This window comes from Papaver somniferum, chromosome 10 (assembly GCF_003573695.1).
Source record: "Papaver somniferum cultivar HN1 chromosome 10, ASM357369v1, whole genome shotgun sequence".
Classification (NCBI taxonomy): Eukaryota; Viridiplantae; Streptophyta; class Magnoliopsida; order Ranunculales; family Papaveraceae; genus Papaver; species Papaver somniferum.
The window spans coordinates 63955779-63976722 of NC_039367.1; the positions used below are offsets into that span (position 1 = coordinate 63955779).

At 37.0% G+C, this 20944-nt stretch overlaps 1 long non-coding RNA gene across 1 annotated transcript; it reads right to left on the bottom strand.

Moving 5' to 3' along the window:
* Window positions 1–462: 462 nt before the first annotated feature.
* LOC113317830 lies at window positions 463–1500 on the bottom strand. The gene is made up of 3 exons (XR_003344045.1): window positions 1373–1500; window positions 1059–1143; window positions 463–490 (listed from the first exon to the last, which is right to left on the bottom strand). It is a non-coding gene; the product is annotated as an uncharacterized LOC113317830 (long non-coding RNA).
* Window positions 1501–20944: the final 19444 nt, after the last annotated feature.

Genomic DNA, 20944 nt, shown 5'->3' on the forward strand with positions numbered 1-20944 from the left:
GATAGAAGATCAAGTTGTATTGGCTTCCTTAGCCAGCTTTGTGTGCAAAGCAATGCTCAACTGTCCTTGTAGATAAAGAGCTTCTACAAGGACTTAAGACTCTATCCTAATCTCATAGATAAATTACATATGGACAACATAGACCATTTCTAGAATATCAACAAGTGTTACCAGCTCTATCCTAATCTCATAGATAAATTCCTATCCACGAAGGGAACCTAATTAGCAACTTGAATCTTGTAATTCAGCCACCACACATTCACATTTACATATCCCTTGAATGCACAAATACCAAATGACAAACCTTGAATGTGCAGTATCAGCAACCCTCTAGAATTACTGAATTAGTGAACTCCAAGAACTTAAATCTGCACTTCAGCACCTAATCAAAAGCACAAGAAAAACAAATAAATTAGATTTCAACAACATTTAATAAACCCAATTCATAAAACCCACTCCACTCCAAGAACTTAAATCTGCACTTCAGCACCTAATCATACACTTGATCAAGTCAGATAACATCTCAGTACCTATTGATTCTTCATTTCAATAAAATCCATTTTATTTAGACAAACATGGAGGTGATGAAACATAAGAAGATTCATGAAACATAAGAACTAACTACTTGTCATTCTTGTCCTGCTCTAACATATAATTGCAGTTAACTACTTGGTACTTATATAGCATCATCAACAAAGTCTAACAGCAGTATAATGAACCAAATCGTATCCCAGATTGCTAATTGTAACTAGTAGGAACACCTAACCCATATTAACTTTATAAACAAAAGTTACAAAACCACAGAATTGGAGCATCACTGCAAGTAAATGCACTTTGACAACACCAAAAAGATTGAGTAACTAACTAATTATCTACCTACTTCTAGCAATCATGTAAATTAGAAATCAGAACAATTACTAACACCCTAATTTCATTAACAAAAAGAAAAAGAAGTACTCAAATTACTAAAACATCACCATTACCATTCAAAGATTAGCACTAGACACTAGACAGTGAATTAGGAAAAACATAATCCAAAACAACAACAAATCTCTAACCTTTTCCTTCTCTTTCTCCACTCCCTTAGATAATCTGATTGATACTTAATCCAGTTCAGTTCCTTTCTTTTCCCTTTGTCTTACCCTGTGAAAGTGAAACCCTAATATAATCAGACATAACTTTCAAGATCAAAAGATTCAAAACTTCACAAAAGTAATGATTACACATCGAAGCTTTGTCTTGATTTTTCACGAATCATCAACGAAAACATGATTATAATGAAAGAGAGGTACACAGATAAGAAGATGCAGATTAGAAGAAACGTTAACCTAAATTGAAAAAAAAAAAATCAAAATCCGCAACATCTGATTACCTCTTAGTAAGAACTGAGACATAAACTCATATCAATCAACGAGACAGAGGAGTAATCCAAGTTCCAACAGAGTTCTTCACTTATTCTCCTTCTCAGAGACAAAGGAGAGACGGAAAGAAAAAAAGAAACGAAATTGAAAATAGAAACCCTAGCCCTATAATGTTTGCTTATATACCACCACTTAATCCAACGGTTATTATTGATCTATCATCCCCTAAATCTGACGGCTACAACTAATCGGTACAAACGGTACGGTTCGGCACGGGACTAGGCCAGGGCCGTGTACCTGTACCTCCCTAACCTCGGTTCCTATTTTTAGGACCGGTACCTGTACCCCGTTCCTCGGTTTGGTACAAAATCAGGTACGGTTCCACCGGTTCCGGGACGGTCCGTCGGTCCGGCTCGGTTCCTGTGCACACTTAGACATAGCTAAAAAGTACTAAGAAATAAATAAAGAAAAAAAAAAAAATTGAATTAAAAATAAAAGCTCATAGTAAAAGTCAGGAGCAAAAACTTTATTTCTGTCTCAGTTTCTGTCTCTAGCTACGAAAGGAATAATAAAAGAAGAAGTGAAGTTTTCCTTGGGTTTTCAACTCCTATTTATAGCCTACACATAACCTTGCGGATCCACAATTGTCGTACAAGATAGAGATGCAAAGTCGGTTAACTTATCCCAAGTCCTAGTTCGGTGTCTGAGAAGTATTTTAGTACACGTAACCGCAACTTCCCATTGGCTTAAACTTTAGCAGAACCGATTTGTCATCATCCACACCGTAGATTTATCCAGCTTCGATGCTCCGCAACGCACTGTATCTTCACTTTTCTCTAAAACGCATCAGAGCCCTGCAGAACTGCTGCACCACGGCCCACCGCACGTACTCTTCCTTCAATCACGTGCTCGCGCTATTCTTTCTTCTGACTTGTACGACTTTTGGACTTCCCACCTACACCGTCATCGTTCCTTCATCGTCTAATGGCAGGATCCATCGCCATCGACCATTCCCGAGTACCATCTAGTCCTCGTTACTTCAATGGCAGCAGCTCCTTCAACTGTCGTACTGAGCAACAATCTCTGCTCCTCCATCATCATGATCATCAGCTTTAATCTCGATATCATCACTGCCAATAGCATCAGCATCATGCGTTTCCATTTTTCCGAGCTCATCACAGCTAACTTACTCGAGCTTCTTCCATCTTCTATGCAGATTAGAACTCGCGCATCATCCACAATGTCGACATCTCAATCATCACAGCAAACTCGAGCACCACTTTCTCACTGTCAATCTATTTCGTCATCTCTGGCAGCGACCAGCTCTAATTTCGATGATTTATCAAAATCAAGCTAGTACCCAAGTTTTCTATAAGCTTCAATGACCCACCGATGTCCGTCGAATCTCGAATATCACTTTTCCAAAATCCATCACCGTTGTGATCATCATGATCATCAAGTTCCGACTGCCATCGCTCGCATGCTGTAGTGGAATAAGGAAGAGGAAGTGCCCTGAGATAATAAGTGGGTGCGCTTAATAGTATTTGAATCTGGGCAGCCTCTCAGTAAACAAAACTCGACTCCCTTTAGCAGTTCCTTTGAAAATGTCAGCCCCTCTAGCAGTTCCTCAGTAAACAAAACTCGACTCCCTTTAGCAGTTCCTAAAGCAAGTTAATTATCTGATGACTTAAACTATAAGTTAGACCAAAATCTCTGTCATGCTAAAAGGTTAAAGCATCTAGCCAGAGTATTTCATGTGAAATGATCATTCTAAAAATTAAAATGATTGCAATTTAAACAAGGAATTCCTAATTAACAAGCTAGTGATAGTAAAAAAAAAATAGAAAGACAAAAAAAAAAATGAGCAGTGCCAATAGTGTGATCTATCAAGATAGAGTCTGATAGTAGAACCCCGATGTAAATAATAAAGAAAGGTAACCACATTGAAATTAAACCAAGATGGAGTCTTCAATATTGCCTTCTTTAAGGTGGATAAATAGATACTATTCATAGTCACAGACAACCAAAATATCATGGTCTTGTCATGTGACAACAAAATTATAAATACTATTAAGCAATATTAATAGCTGTAAGGATCTAAACGACTTCTTTTTCCTCTTCTCTCTCTCACTTCTCAAAAATTAGAAAAAAATCCATCAACTTCTTCTTCCTTTGCTCAGATTTAGTCCTTTAGGGACTAGATCTGAGCAAAGCTTTCTTGCTTTTAGTTATTTTTGCTATTTTCAATAATTTCTTTGCTATTAAAGCGATTTTTATCTTCGTTATTTGGACGATATTATCTACACTTTTATAGTGTTTATTTCTAACGATTTGTTTATGTTTGGTTTTCTTGATAAAAGTACATCGGCGATTCGGCAAGGGCGAAGATCAATTTCTTCTTCATCAGGAAAAATAGATCTTGAGTTCTGGTTAGTTGCACATGAAGAATTTTTGGGCATATCACTCCTCTGTCCTAGAAGCATCTCTTTTCTAAGAATAAAAAATCTATCAAAATGGTCGAATTATAGTTTCGTATACTATTCCTTCTCCAATCTCATAGTACAAGATTTGGTACTATCGTGGTAGATCGCTCTTTATCTTCGCGATTTATTTACGTTTTGTATCTTTCTTGGTATTTGGTTCATGTTATTATGTACTTGTTTCTCTTTAAAACAGTTAGAGTACTGCTCGGTCAAACTCGCATGCGTTGCTATCTCAAGCATGTTTGTCAATGTTAGTGATCAAAACTATAAGTCTTGATTTCTAGTCTCTTATAGCTAAGTCTCGGACTAGGATAGTAAGTGTAGTTGAGCTCAAGGACTTCATGGCGATTCATCATACAATAAGAAAATCTACTCAAGGAACCTATGGAACTTCTCGACAAAAAGGTATGTGGAGACTTGAACTTATCTGTCACTCAAAAGTATATCTATTCTATCTCATACTCTTTGAGACAAAAGTCGTATGCTATACATATAGACTAGATCATACACATTTGGTATTTCGAGCCGAGTATACCTCGCCTATCTATATCTCGAAATATGTGTTGGTAAGCTTTTCGCTTCGACCAAGTTTATCTTTACCTAGTGACGAAAGTCATGAATGTTTCAATCACTTTGAAAATTTCTTTGACGAGAAATAGTGTAACAACTATATAACATCCTCTAAGAATGTTTCAATGATTGGAATGAGAGTTTAGATTACATAACCAATGGATTCCTCGAACCGAAGTTTTCGAACTTTGTTGATCAAGAGAACCGGAAGTATGGCAAGTGCCAAGTCCGCGAACTCAGTCCGCAAAATGCCGAAGTTCTCAAACCCGAGAATTTCTGTTGGAGTTGACAAACTACTTGCGTGATCCAAGTCCGCGAACCCAGTCCGCGAACCGGCGTAGTTCTCGAACCCGATAATTTTTTATGGAGTTTGTAAACTCTATCTGGTGTCTTAAGTCCACGAACCTAGTCTGCGAACTTGAGAAGGTTATATATCTAAAGATGATTTCTGAACTTAATCTTAAAAGACTAAGGAATGCATTTGCAAACCGTGGCTATTAAATTCATGAACTGATTCTAGTGAATCAAATCATCTTTGCATCAATTATGTCTTGTGTAGTTACATAAGATTTCCTTGCAATTGAACAACTGTCTTAACTAGTTCATTTGAGTCAATTGAACTAGTTATGGTGAAGAAGAACATGGTTGGTATGAAACGCTATATGGTTAACCTCTTTGGATAGACCATTGTTGAACCAACAATGTACACGTTTGGGTGCGGTTAACAAACCTAGAAGCGTACAGTCATTTGTGTATGACGAGCTAAGTTTTCGATCTAACGGTTGAGAAATATTAGCTTGAATCTAAATCAGGTTTTCATCTAACGGTGAATATTGATTGCTTTGTAACTAAGGCAAAACCCTGATTTGAAAGGATATATAAATGAGACATCTAGTATTGTGCAAAACTAATCCCCACACCTTACGTGCGATACTAGTTTGCGTGCTAGAGTCGTTTCTCCTTTAACCTTTGGTTTTCTTCTTCTAAAACCAGGTTAACGACTTAAAGACTTCATTGGGATTGTGAAGCCAGACCGGTACTATTTTTATCGTAGTTGTGTCATCTGATCTTCCATCTTCTATTGTAACACTACAATCATATTGATTGGCTTGAGATCGTGAGAGTTCTCCGATAGGCAAGATATAAAAAGTAATCACAAACACCTTCGTCTCATCGTTTGTGATTCCACGACATCTTGTTTCGCTACCATACGATTAAGATTGTTATGAGGTGATTGATTAATTTAGGTTTTTCTTCGGGAATATAAGACCGGATTATCAATTGGTTCCTGGTCACCTTGATTATTATCAAAAGACGGAACAAAAACTTTTAGGGTTTTTCTGTGGGAGACAGATTGATCCTTTGATAGACTTGTCTGTGTGAGACAGATTTGTATTGTTAAAGCCTGCGATTTTGGGTCGTAGAAACTCTTAGTTGTGGGTGAGATCAGCTAAAGGAATCAAGTGCGCAGTATCCTGCTGGGATCAGAGGCGTAGAGAGTACAACTGTACCTTGGATCAGTGGGAGACTGATTGCGGTTCAACTATAATCCAGTCTGAAGTTAGCTTGGAGTAGGCTAATGTCTGTAACGGCTTAATACAGTGTGTATTCAATCTGGACTAGGTCCCGGGGTTTTTCTGCATTTGCGGTTTCCTCGTTAACAAAATTCTGGTGTCTGTGTTATTTTTATTTCCGCATTATATTTGTTTATATAATTGAAATAATACAGGTTGTGCGTTTGAATCAATCAATTGGAAATCCGACCTTTGGTTGTTGATTGATATTGATTGATCCTTGGACATTGGTCTTTGGTACCGTCCAACTTGTTCCTTGTGTTTGATTAGGACTCGCTGATTTCTATTATCTTGAGTGAATCAAAACAAGAGAGAGATATTAACTCCTTGAGATACTTTTACCTAGATTGAGTCTGACTGTCTAGTTGATTCTCTAGAAAGTGTTTCGGAGTTAGTCCATACAGATTTCTAAGTGAAATATGGGGTGGTGTTGTTAGACCCCCGCTTTTTCATTTGGTATCAGAGCAGGCAAACACGTTCAACACCTTACAAGTCTGTGTTTATAGCGATCCGACTCTATGGACAGAGGTGCTATCTCTATTAACGTACCACCTTTTAGAGCATAGCTCGGTCAACCTCGCATGCGTTGCTATCTCAAGCATATTTTTCAATGTTAGTAATCAAAACTATAAGTTTTGATTTCTAGCCTACATGGCTAAGTGTGTAGTTGAGCTCAAGGACATCATGGAGATTCATCATACAACGACGAAGATCTATACAAGGAACCACGAAACTTCATCAAGAAAAAGGTATGTGGAGACTTGAACTTATCTATCACTCAAAAGTCTATCTCTTTTATCTCCTACTTTTTATGAGACAAAAGTCGTATGCTATATAGACTAGATCATACACATTTGATATTTCGAGCCGAGTATATCTCGCCTATCTATATCTCGAAATCATGTGTTGGTAAAACGTTTCACTTTGATCAAGTTTATCTTCACCTAGTGACGAAAGTCATGAAAAGTTTCAATAACTTAGAGAATTGCTCTGACGTGAATCGGTTTGTGAATAACGACTACATAGCGTCCTCTGAAAATGTCTCAATGATTGAAATTAGAGTTTAGATTACATAACCATGTATTCCTTGAACCGAAGTTTTCGAACTTTGTTGATCAAGAGAAATCGGGAGGATTGTGGAATTGGCTTGCCAAGTCCGCGAACTGTCGGAAGTTTTCGACCGAGAATTTCTGCTGGATTTCCAAAACTCGTTTGTGTGCTAAGTCCGCGAACTCAGTCCGCAAACTGGCGGAAGTTCTTTTTCCGAGAATTTCTGCTGAGTTTGAAAAACTCAACTGATTAACTTAAGTCCGCGGACTTGTTTGTGAACTTAAGAGGTTATGATCTAAAGATGTGCTCTGAACATGAAACTTAAATTACTAAGGAATGCTTTATGCAAACCGTGGCTATAAAGTTCATGAGCTGATTCAATCGAAGCGAATCATCTTTGTTTCAATTGTGTATTGTGTAGTTACATAAGATGTCATAGCAATTGAACAACTCTTTAACTAGTTCATTTGAGTCAATTGAACTAGTTATGGTGAAGAAGAACAAGGTTAATATGAAACGCTCATATGGTTGACCTTTTTGGGTTACTATGTTGAACCAACATACACGTACACGTTTGGGCATGGTTTTCACGAACCCAGTAAAAAAGTTTACCAAAATGTGCGTGACAAGCTAGGTTTTTCGATCTAACGGTTGAGAAATATTAGCTTGAATCTAAATCAGGTTTTCATCTAACGGTGAATAAGGATTGCTTTGTAACTAAGGCAAAACCCTGATTTGAAGGTTATGTAAAGGTGACATCTAGCATTGTGCAAAACTAATCCCCACACGTCTGTGTGCTACTAGTGCGCCCGCTAGAGTCGATCTCCATTAAACTTTGATTTTCTTCTCTAAAATCAGGTTAACGACGTAAAGACTTCATTGGGATTGTGAAGCCAGACCGATACTACTTTATCGTAGTTGTATGATCTGATCTTGCATCTTCTATCGTACGAGTACAATCGATTGATTGACTTGAGATCGTGAGAGTTCTCCGATAGGCAAGATAAAGAAGTCACAAACATCTTCGTCTCATTGTTTGTGATTCCTCGACAATCCGCTTGTGTAGTCAGAAAGGATTGTAGAGAGGTGATTGATTAATCTAGTCTGTTCTTCGGGAATATAAGACCAGATTATCAATTGGTTCCTGTTCACCTTGATTTTATATCTAAATACGGAACAAAACCTAGGGGTTATCTGTGGGAGACAGATTTATCCTTTGATAGACTTTTCTGTGTGAGACAGATCTGTTTATTATCAAGTCTGTGATTTTGGGTTGCAACAACTCTTGGTTGTGGGTGAGTTCAGCTAAGGGAATCAAGTGCGCAGTATCCTGCTGGGATCAGAGGCGTAGGAGTATAACTGTACCTTGGATCGGTGGGAGACTGATTGGGGTTCAACTATAGTCCAGTCCGAAGTTAGTTTGCAGTAGGCTAGTGTCTGTAGCGGCTTAATACAGTGTGTATTCAATCTGGACTAATTCCCGGGTTTTTTCTGCATTTGCGGTTTCCTCGTTAACAAAATTTCTGGTGTCTGTGTTATTTCTTTTCCGCATTATATTTTATATAATTGAAATAATACAGGTTGTGCGTTCGTGATCATCAATTGGAAATCCAACCTTTGGTTGTTGATTGATATTGATTGATCCTTGGACATTTGTCTTTGGTACCGTCCAAGTATTCCTTGTATTTGATAAAGACTCGCTATTGTTTTTAGCTTGAGTAAAAATCAAATCAAGAGAGAGATATTAACTCCTTGAGATACTTTTATCTAGATTGAGTCTGACTGTCTAGTTGATTCTCTAGCAAAGTATTTCGGAGTTAGTCCATACAGATTGCTAAGCAAAATATTGGATGGTGTTGTTAGACCCCCGAGTTTTCAATTTTTAGCGATCTGATTCTATGGACAGAGGTGCTATATTAACGTACCACCAGTCTTTGATGGCTCAAACTACTCAGCATGGAAAGTTGCAATGTGTGCTTATCTTCAAGCATGTGATTTTCAAACCTGGGTATGTATTGTTAAGGGCTATAATCCTCTGGTTAATACAAAAGACAATGTATCTATACCAAAGGATGTTGGTAGTTATAGTCCTGAAGAATATCTTGCTGCAATGCAAAACTCTTTTGGGTTAAATGCTATCAGACAGGCCGTTACCCCAGATCTTCAGTATCATGTGGCTACTAGCACTAAGTCTAAAAAAGCCAGGGATATCTTAGAAACTGTATTTGAAGAAAAAAGATACGTTTCTAAGAAACATGCCATCAATGGAGGGAACAACCTCAACACTCCTTCCATGAATACCGCATGTGGACAGGTGACAATTCGTGATCCAAATTATGTTCAAACATTTGCATTCAATGTTGTTTCCGAGACAAGTAACTTATCTTGGGCTGATGAGTGTTGTTCATCCGGTTATCGGTTCATAAACCGTGGTTAACAGAAAGGATCAAGGATTTCATGAAGAGGAGCGTTAGATGTGATAAACATCCACTGTCAGATATTGCTTCTAAAGATTCTATGGAAGATAAATCTCCTTGTGTCGACGTCTTGAATACGTCTGTTGAATGTGAAGTTACAGATCTCGCATCAGAAACCTCCATACACTCAAAATATGATTCAGAAATTGAGTCTGACACAGAGATTTTCGATTTCTTGAACAAAGAGGTCTTTCAAGAAAATCTTCAATTAAAAGCTTTATTGAAGAAACTGGAATCTTTAATCCAAGTGAAAGATCTTGAGATAGATTGTCTTAATGTTAAACTAACCAGGACCATTTTTCTAAAGGAAAAAGAGATTAATACTCTCAAAGATGATCTTCAACGATTATCTGGAAGTTCTGATAAAATCTCTGCAATTTGGAAACACCAATGGTTTAGGATTGAAGAGCAAGACTGCAGATATCGTCAACTATGTTCCTAAGTGTCATGGGAAAAAAAAGGCTAGCAGATGTAATAAACATAAGGCACTTCAAAAAGACAAAGGTTCGCCGGGTTGTTCGTTTTGTGGAAATGCAAATCATGTTCAAAACACGTGTTGGAGATTCAAGCAGATGAACAAGAGAATTTCTAAACTACAAGAGAACATGCAAATATTGAACCTGGATAATCAAAGGTCGTGCAAAACCAATGCTTCCAGAATCAGAAGAAGGAGGAAACCTGTTTTTGCAACAAGCCTTGACAAGCAAAGGGAGCATCTGGCTCACTTTGTCTCTGGCTGAGCTCGGAGACGCCTGCGTCCTCATTCTTATCTTGAGAGGATTGAGGCTCTGCATCTTATGGCTCAAGTATGTATCTTTGTTTGTTACATATCCTGCTAACAATATTGTTTGTGGATCCTTAAACTGTGGAAGACTGTGTCAAGGATTAGGATTTGACTTTTTAAAATCCTCTTATCTTCTTCTTTCTTCTCATACGTTTTCATGGATCCTGTAACTAGAAGCACTTTTAAAAGTAATGCAGTAGAAGCAGTCAACGTATATCTATGCAAAGGAATTACTTTCTCAAGGATGATAAAGAAGAAGTTTATAATCAATGAGGTTTTCAATAACAAGAAGGAGTTTTCTGTTGATTCCCTGAGAAAGATCTACAATACCTAGTAAGTCTTTTTTTTGTATTAGTTGGAAGAATAAATAGTGCTTTCAATAGCGATGATTGTGACTGCACATAACTATTTTTTGTTTTCATCTTCTTATGTTATTTTTCTAGGTTTATTGGTTTTAAATTCTAAAAATATTTGGAGGATGATGTTTATTGCAGTATTTTAATGGTTTGTGATATTGCAATATTTTTATGGGATATGTATTGTTTGCGTCCGTGAACTTGAAGGTCCCATATTGCGGTCAAAAGTAAAGTCGTTCATGAATCGGTATTCGTATTGATGAAAGGACGAATGGACTTTTGACATATACAAAAGTTATGCCTATGCAATCATGTATTTGATGGAAAATAGGATAAAATCTTTTGTTCAACAAGGATAAAGTCTATTATGTCGTTATGATGGAAAATATAATAGATCCTTGTATGTTATCCACGGTATTGATCTTCATTGATCCATTTTATTATGTTTTACCGTGAAGGCTCCATTGTGTGTCTTATGTTGAGCACCTTACAACTAAGTCGATTTACCTTGGCTTTGTTGGTTGTTCCATGAGATGCTATATGTCGAGCATTAGGAACTAAATTAATCAACTAGTTTGGTTATTTAGTTTGTACTCCATAAGTTTTCTTTCTTATGTCGAGTACATGTACGGTTAAGGTTGTCATATTCTATAATGAACTTAGTCGGGGTTCCATAAGTTCTTTTATGTTGAGCCTAAAATAATTAAATTGATTACTTTGGTGATTAGTTTGGTTGTTTGTATTCCAATTAGATTAATTATAGGTTCTCTTGTAATTAATCTAGTTGAGTTTTCATATATTCCACAAATTCTTGTGTTGATTATATGAACGGCTATACTAATCATGTTCTAATGGTTAATGTAGTCGTATAATCCGTAAGGTTTTCCTTATGTTGAGTATTTTAACGGTTAAGTTAGCCATCTCCATGTGATTGACTTAGTCGTAGCTCCGTGAGTTTACTTATGTTGAGCACTTTCAATTAAATTGATCACTTTTGTGGTTTGATTTAGTGGCGTATTCCGATTGAATTAATCATGGGTTTACTCGTGGTTAATTTGGTTGAGCTTTGGATATAGAAAATCATTCCTATGGTTTTTGGTGTCCAATTAAAAAATCCTTCTTTTCCTTCGAAATTAAGGTCTCTATTGTTGTTCTTTCGGGAATGACATCAAATGGGGGAGAGTTCTTTTGAACTTGTGCTTAATGGTAATATCTTGCGGGGTGTGCGGCTGTGGAATTTTATAGGGGTTATCTTGTATCTTAAAACTCCTTGATGAATGTTGTTAGCTTTGGATATTAGATTGCATTTAAATTAAGTTGGTATGTATTTTTCTTTTGGTCATGAAATGTCTCTTGTGGAAATTTCATTATGATCCCATTCTTGTACCTTTGCCAATTTTATTGACAAAAATGGAGAGAAATAATGTAGTTCACACTACAAATACATATGGTTTTCGGATCATTGTGTAAGTGGGAGTGGTTTCCATGATCGAGATGGAGTATTGACTAGGGGGAGTGATACATATCACCGTAGTATTATTGTTAAAGTCTTGATACAATTAGACTTTGATGTTACATAATAGTACTATGACATTGTATAATAATGATCGAGAATCTCGATTTCTCTCATTGTTATAGCTACGGATCTTCAACAACGATGGTGCTAAACTTACAACCTTTGGGATCATTGGAGTACTTGGAAGGACGAATATTTCAAGGAACGATGAAGATTAGACTATGGAATAGGAGCCACTAAAGTTTATCTTTTTTGTATTCCATATGTATTAATAGTTTTGTCACTAAAATTGACAAAGGGGGAGATTGTTAGAGCATAGCTCGGTCAACCTCGCATGTGTTGCTATATCAAGCATGTTTGTCAATGTTAGTGATCAAAACTATAAGTCTTGATTTCTAGCCTACATAGCTAAGTCTCGGACTAGGATAAAAAAGGTTAATTGAGCTCAAGGAATTCATGGCGATTCATCATACAACGACGAAGATCTATACAAGGAACCGTGGAACTTCATCAACAAAACGTATGTGGAGACTTTAACTTATCCATCACTCAAAAATCTATCTCTTCTATCTCCTACTTCTTATGAGGCAAAAGTCGTATGCTATATAGACTAGATCATACACATTTGATATTTCGAGCCGAGTATATCTCGCCTATCTATATCTCGAAATCATGTGTTGGTAAAGCGTTTCGCTTTGATCAAGTTTATTTTCACCTAGTGACGAAAGTCATGAAAAGTTTCAATAACTTTGAGAATTGCTCTGACGTGAATCGGTCTGTGAATAACGGCTACATAGCATCCTCAGAGAATGTATCAATGATTTAAATTAGAGTTTAGATTACATAACCATGTATTACTTGAACCGAAGTTTTCGAACTTTGTTGATCAAGAGAAATCGGGAGGATTGTGGAATTGGCTTGCCAAGTCCGCGAACCCAGTCCGCAGACTCAGTTCGAACTGTCGGAAGTTCTCGACCGAGAATTTCTGATGGATTTTCCAAAAATCATTTGTGTGCTAAGTCCGCGAACTCAGTCCGCAAACTGGCGGAAGTTCTCTTTCCGAGAATTTCGGCAAAGTTTGGAAAACTCAACCGATTAACTTAAGTCCGCGAACTTGTTTGTGAACTTAAGAGGTTATGATCTAAAAATGTGCTATGAACATGAAACTTAAATTACTAAGAATGCTTTATGCAAACCGTGGCTATAAAGTTCATGAGCCGATTCAATTGAATCGAATCATCTTTGTTTCAATTGTGTCTTGTGTAGTTACATAAGATCTCATAGCAATTGAACAACTCTTTAACTAGTTCATTTGAGTCAATTGAACTAGTTATGATGAAGAAGAACAAGGTAAATATGAAATGCTCATATGGTTGACCTTTTTGGGTTACTATGTTGAACCAACATACACGTACACGTTTGGGCATGGTTTTCAAGAACCCAGTAAAAACGTTTACCAAAATGTGCGTGACAAGCTAGTTTTTCGATCTAACGGTTGAGAAATATTAGCTTGAATCTAAATCAGGTTTTAATTTAACGGTGAATAAGTATTGCTTTGTAACTAAGGGAAAACCCTGATTTGAAGGCTATATAAAGGAGACATCTAGCATTGTGCAAAACTAATCCCCACACGTATGTGTGCTACTATTGCGCCCGCTAGATTCGATCTCCATTAACCTTTAATTTTCTTCTCTAAAATCAGGTTAACGACTTAAAGACTTCATTGGGATTGTGAAGCCAGACCGATGCTACTTTATCGTAGTTGTGTGATCTGATCTTGCATCTTCTATCGTACGAGTACAATTGATTGATTGACTTGAGATCGTGAGAGTTCTCCGATAGGCAAGATAAAGAAGTCACAAACATCTTCGTCTCACTATTTGTGATTCCCCGACAATCTGCTTGTGTAGTCAGGAAGGATTATAGAGAGGTGATTGATTAATCTAGGTTGTTCTTCGGGAATATAAGACCGGATTATCAATTGGTTCATGTTACCTTGATTTTATATCTAAAGACGGAACAAAACCTAGGGTTTATCTTTGGGAGACAGATTTATCCTTTGATAGACTTTTCTGTGTGAGACAGATCTGTTTATTATCAAGTCTGTGATTTTGGGTTGCAGCAACTCTTGGTTGTGGGTGAGATCAGCTAAGGGAATCAAGTGCGCAGTATCCTGCTGGGATCAGAGGCGTAGGAGTACAACTGTACCTTGGATCGGTGGGAGACTGATTGGGGTTCAACTATAGTCCAGTCCGAAGTTAGTTTGCAGTAAGCTAGTGTCTGGGGCGGCTTAATATAGTGTGTATTCAATCTGGACTAGGTCCCGGGGTTTTTCTGCATTTGCGGTTTCCTCGTTAACAAAATTTCCGGTGTCTGTGTTATTTCTTTTGCGCATTATATTTTATATAATTGAAATAATACAGGTTGTGCGTTCGTGATCATCAATTGGAAATCCAACCTTTGGTTGTTGATTGATGTTGATTGATCCTTGGACATTGGTCTTTGGTACCGTCCAAGTATTCCATGTATTTGATAAAGACTCGCTATTGTTTTTAGCTTGAGTAAAAATCAAATCAAGAGAGAGATATTAACTCCTTGAGATACTTTTATCTAGATTGAGTCTGAATGTATAGTTGATTCTCTAGCAAAGTATTTCGAACTTAGTCCATACAGATTGCTAAGCAAAATATTGGATGGTGTTGTTAGACCCCCGCTTTTTCAATTGGTATCAGAGCAGGCAAACACGATTAAGACCTAACAAGTCCGTGTTTGTAGCGATCTGACTCTATGGACAGAGGTGCTATATTAACGTACCACCAGTCTTTGATGGCTCAAACTACTCAGCATGGAAAGTTGCAATTTTTGCTTATCTTCAAGCATGTGATTTTCAAACCTGGGTATGTATTGTTAACGGATATAATCCTCTGGTTAATACAAAAGACAATGTATCTATACCAAAGGATGTTGGTAGTTATAGTCCTGAAGAATATCTTGCTGCAATGCAAAAATCTTTTGGGTTAAATGCTATCAGACATGCCGTTACCCCAGATCTTCAGTATTATGTGGCTACTAGCACTAAGTCTAAAAAATCCTGGGATATCTTAGAAACTGTATTTGAGGACAAGATATATGTATCTAAGAAACATGCCATCAATTGAGGGAACAACCTCAACACTCCTTCCATGAATACCGCCTGTGGACAGGTGACAACTCGTGATCCAAATTATGTTCAAACATTTGCATTCAATGTTGTTTCCGAGACAAGTAAATCCTCTAACTTATCTTGGGCTGATGAGTGTTGTTCATCTGGTTATCGGTTCAATAAACCGTGGTTAACAGAAAGGATCAAGGATTTCATGAAGAGGAGCGTTAGATGTGATAAACATCCACTGTCAGCTATTGCTTCTAAAGATTCTATGAAAGATAAATCTCCTTGTGTCGATGTCTTGAATACGTCTGTTGAATGTGAAATTACATATCTCGCAGCAGAAACCTCCATACACTCAAAATCTGATTCAGAAATTGAGTCTAACACAGAGATTTTCGATTTCTTGAACAAAGAGGTCCTTCAAGAAAATCTTCAATTAAAAGCTTTATTGAAGAAACTGGAATCTTTAAACCAAGTGAAAGATCTTGAGATAGATTGTCTTAATGCTAAACTCACCAGGACCATTTTTCTAAAGGAAAAAGAGATTAATACTCTCAAAGATGATCTTCGACGATTATCTGGAAGTTCTGATAAAATCTCTGCAATTTGGGAACACCAATGGTTTAGGATTTAAGAGCAAGACTGCAGATATCGTCAACTATGTTCCTAAGTGTCATGGGAAAACAAAGGCTAGCAGATGTAATAAACATAAGGAACTTCAACAAGACAAAGGTTCGCCGGGTTGTTCGTTTTGTGGAAATGCAAATCATGTTCAAAACACGTGTTGGAGATTCAAGCAGAGGAACAAGAGAATTTCTAAACTACAAGAGAACATGCAAATATTGAATCTGGATAGTCAAAGGTCGTGCAAAACCAATGCTTACAGAATCAGAAGAAGGAGGAAACCTGTTTTTGCAACAAGCCTTGACAAGCAAAGGGAGCATCTGGCTCACTTTGTCTCTGGCTGAGCTCGGAGACGCCTGCGTCCTCATTCTTATCTTGAGAGGATTGAGGCTCTGCATCTTGTGCCTCAAGTATGTATCTTTGTTTGTTAAATATCCTGCTAACAATATTGTTTGTGGATTCTTAAACTGTGGAAGACTGTGTCAAGGATTAGGATTTGACTTTTTAAAATCTTCTTATCTTCTTCTTTCTTCTCATACGTTTACATGGCTCCTGTAACTAGAAGCACTTCTAAAAGTAATGCAGTAAAAACAGTCAACGTATATATATGCAAAGGAATTACTTTCTCAAGGATGATAAAGAAGAAGTTTATAATCAATGAGGTTTTCAATAACAAGAAGGAGTTTTCTGTAGATGCCCTGAGAAAGATCTACAATACCTAGTAAGTCTTCTTTTTGGATTAGTTGGAAGAATAACTAGTGCTTTCAATAGCGATGATTGTGACTACACATAACTATTTTTTGTTTTCATCTTCTTATGTTATTTTTCTAGGTTTATTGGTTTTAAATTCTAAAAATATTTGGAGGATGATGTTTATTGCAGTATTTTAATGGTTTGTGATATTGCAATATTTTTATGGGATATGTATTGTTTGCGTCCGTGAACTTGAAGGTCCCATATTGCGGTCAAAAGTAAAGTCGTTCATGAATCGGTATTCGTATTGATGAAAGGACGAATGGACTTTTGACATATACAAAAGTTATGCCTATGCAATCATGTATTTGATGGAAAATAGGATAAAATCTTTTGTTCAACAAGGATAAAGTCTATTATGTCGTTATGATGGAAAATAGAATAGATCCTTGTATGTTATCCACGGTATTGATCTTCATTGATCCATTTTATTATGTTTTACCGTGAAGGATCCATTGTGTGTCTTATGTTGAGCACCTTACAACTAAGTCGATTTACCTTGGCTTTGTTGGTTGTTCCATGAGATGCTATATGTCGAGCATTATGAACTAAATTAATCAACTAGTTTGGTTATTTAGTTTGTACTCCATAAGTTTTCTTTCTTATGTCGAGTACATGTACGGTTAAGGTTGTCATATTCTATAGTGAACTTAGTCGGGGTTCCATAAGTTCTTTTATGTTGAGCCTAAAATAATTAAATTGATTACTTTGGTGATTAGTTTGGTTGTTTGTATTCCAATTAGATTAATTATAGGTTATCTTGTAATTAATCTAGTTGAGTTTTCATATATTCCACAAATTCTTGTGTTGAGTATATGAACGGCTATACTAATCATGTTCTAATGGTTAATGTAGTCGTATATTCCGTAAGGTTTTCCTTATGTTGAGTATTTGAACGGTTAAGTTAGCCATCTCCATGTGATTGAATTAGTCGTAGCTCCGTGAGTTTACTTATGTTGAGCACTTTCAATTAAATTGATCACTTTTGTGGTTTGATTTAGTTGCGTATTCCAATTGAATTAATCATGGGTTTACTTGTGGTTAATTTGGTTGAGCTTTGGATATAGAAAATCATTCCTATGGTTTTTGGTGTCCAATTAAAAAATCATTCTTTTCCTTCGAAATTAAGGTCGCTCTTGTTGTTCTTTCGGGAACGACATCAAATGGGGGAGAGTTATTTTGAACTTGTGCTTAATGGTAATATCTTGCGGGGTGTGCGGCTGTGGAATTTTATAGGGGTTATCTTGTATCTTAAAACTCCTTGATGAATGTTGTTAGCTTCGGATATTAGATTGCATCTAAATTAAGTTGGTATGTATTTTTCTTTTGGTCATGAAATGTCTCTTGTGGAAATTTCATTATGATCCCATTCTTGTACCTTTGCCAATTTTATTGAAAAAATGGGGAGAAATAATGTAGTTCACACTACAAATACATATGGTTTTCGGATCATTGTGTAAGTGGGAGTGGTTTCCATGATCGAGATGGAGTATTGACTAGGGGGAGTGATACATATCACCGTAGTATTATTGTTAAAGTCGTGATACAATTGGACTTTGATGTTACATAATAGTACTATGACATGTATAATAATGATCGAGAATCTCGATTTCTCTCATTGTTATAGCTACGGATCTTCAACAACGATGGTGCTAAACTTACAACCTTTGGGATCATTGGAGTACTTGGAAGGACGAATATTTCAAGGAACGTGAAGATTAGACTATGGAATAGGAGCCACTAAAGTTTATCTTTTTTGTATTCCATATGTATTAATAGTTTTGTCACTAAAATTGACAAAGGGGGAGATTGTTAGAGCATAGCTCGGTCAACCTCGCATGTGTTGCTATCAAGCATGTTTGTCAATGTTAGTGATCAAAACTATAAGTCTTGATTTCTAGCCTACATAGCTAAGTCTCGGACTAGGATAAAAAGTGTAGTTGAGCTCAAGGACTTCATGGCGATTCATCATACAACGACGAAGATCTATACAAGGAACCGTGGAACTTCATCAACAAAAAGTATGTGGAGACTTGAACTTATCCATCACTCAAAATCTATCTCTTCTATCTCCTACTTCTTATGAGACAAAAGTCGTATGCTATATAGACTAGATCATACACATTTGATATTTCGAGCCGAGTATATCTCGCCTATCTATATCTCGAAATCATGTGTTGGTAAAGCGTTTCGCTTTGATCAAGTTTATCTTCACCTAGTGACGAAAGTCATGAAAAGTTTCAATACTTTGAGAATTGCTCTGACGTGAATCGGTCTGTGAATAACGGCTACATAGCGTCCTCAGAAATGTCTCAATGATTGAAATTAGAGTTTAGATTACATAACCATGTATTCCTTGAACCGAAGTTTTCGAACTTTGTTGATCAAGAGAAATCGGGAGGATTGTGGAATTGGCTTGCCAAGTCCGCGAACCCAGTCCGCAGACTCAGTCGAACTGTCGGAAGTTCTCGACCGAGAATTTCTGTGGATTTTCCAAAATCGTTTGTGTGCTAAGTCCGAACCAGTCCGCGAACTGGCGGAAGTTCTCTTTCCGAGAATTTCGGAAGTTTGGAAAACTCAACCGATTAACTTAAGTCCGCGAACTTGTTTGTGAACTTAAGAGGTTATGATCTAAAATGTGCTCTGAACATGAAACTTAAATTACTAAGGAATGCTTTATGCAAACCGTGGCTATAAAGTTCATGAGCCGATTCAATCGAATCGAATCATCTTTGTTTCAATTGTGTCTTGTGTAGTTACATAAGATCTCATAGCAATTGAACAACTCTTTAACTAGTTCATTTGAGTCAATTGAACTAGTTATGGTGAAGAAGAACAAGGTTAATATGAAATGCTCATATGGTTAACCTTTTGGGTTACTATGTTGAACCAACATACACGTACACGTTTGGGCATGGTTTTCACGAACCCAGTAAACGTTTACCAAAATGTGGTGACAAGCTAGTTTTTCGATCTAACGGTTGAGAAATATTAGCTTGAATCTAAATCAGGTTTTATCTAACGGTGAATAAGGATTGCTTTGTAACTAAGGAAAAACCCTGATTTGAAGGCTATATAAAGGAGACATCTAGCATTGTGCAAAACTAATCCCCACACGTATGTGTGCTACTAGTGCGCCCGCTAGAGTCGATCTCCATTAACCTTTGATTTTCTTCTCTAAAATCAGGTTAACGACTTAAAGACTTCATTGGGATTGTGAAGCCAGACCGATACTACTTTATCGTAGTTGTGTGATCTGATCTTGCATCTTCTATCGTACGAGTACAATCGATTGATTGACTTGAGATCGTGAGAGTTCTCCGATAGGCAAGATAAAGAAGTCACAAACATCTTCGTCTCACTATTTGTGATTCCCGACAATCCGCTTGTGTAGTCAGGAAGGATTGTAGAGAGGTGATTGATTAATCTAGGTGTTCTTCGGGAATATAAGACCGGATTATCAATTGGTTCATGTTACCTTGATTTTATATCTAAAGACGGAACAAAACCTAGGGTTTATCTGTGGGAGACAATTTATCCTTTGATAGACTTTTCTGTGTGAGACAGATCTGTTTATTATCAAGTCTGTGATTTTGGGTTGCAGCAACTCTTGGTTGTGGGTGAGATCAGCTAAGGGAATCAAGTGCGCAGTATCCTGCTGGGATCAGAGGCGTAGGAGTACAACTGTACCTTGGATCGGTGGGAGACTGATTGGGGTTCAACTATAGTCCAGTCCGAAGTTAGTTTGCAGTAGCTAGTGTCTGGGCGGCTTAATACAGTGTGTATTCAATCTGGACTAGGTCCCGGGGTTTTTCTGCATTTGCGGTTTCCTCGTTAACAAAATTTCGGTGTCTGTGTTATTTCTTTTCCATTATATTTTATATAATTGAAATAATACAGGTTGTGTTCGTGATCATCAATTGGAAATCCAACCTTTGGTTGTTGATTGATGTTGTTGATCCTTGGACATTGGTCTTTGGTACCGTCCAAGTATTCCTGTATTTGATAAAGACTCGCTATTGTTTTTAGCTTGAGTAAAAATCAAATCAAGAGAGAGATATTAACTCCTTGAGATACTTTTATCTAGATTGAGTCTGAATGTATAGTTGATTCTCTAGCAAAGTATTTCGGAATTAGTCCATACAGATTGCTAAGCAAATATTGGATGGTGTTGTTAGACCCCCGCTTTTTCAATTGGTATCAGAGCAGGCAACACGATTAAGACCTAACAAGTCCGTGTTTGTAGCG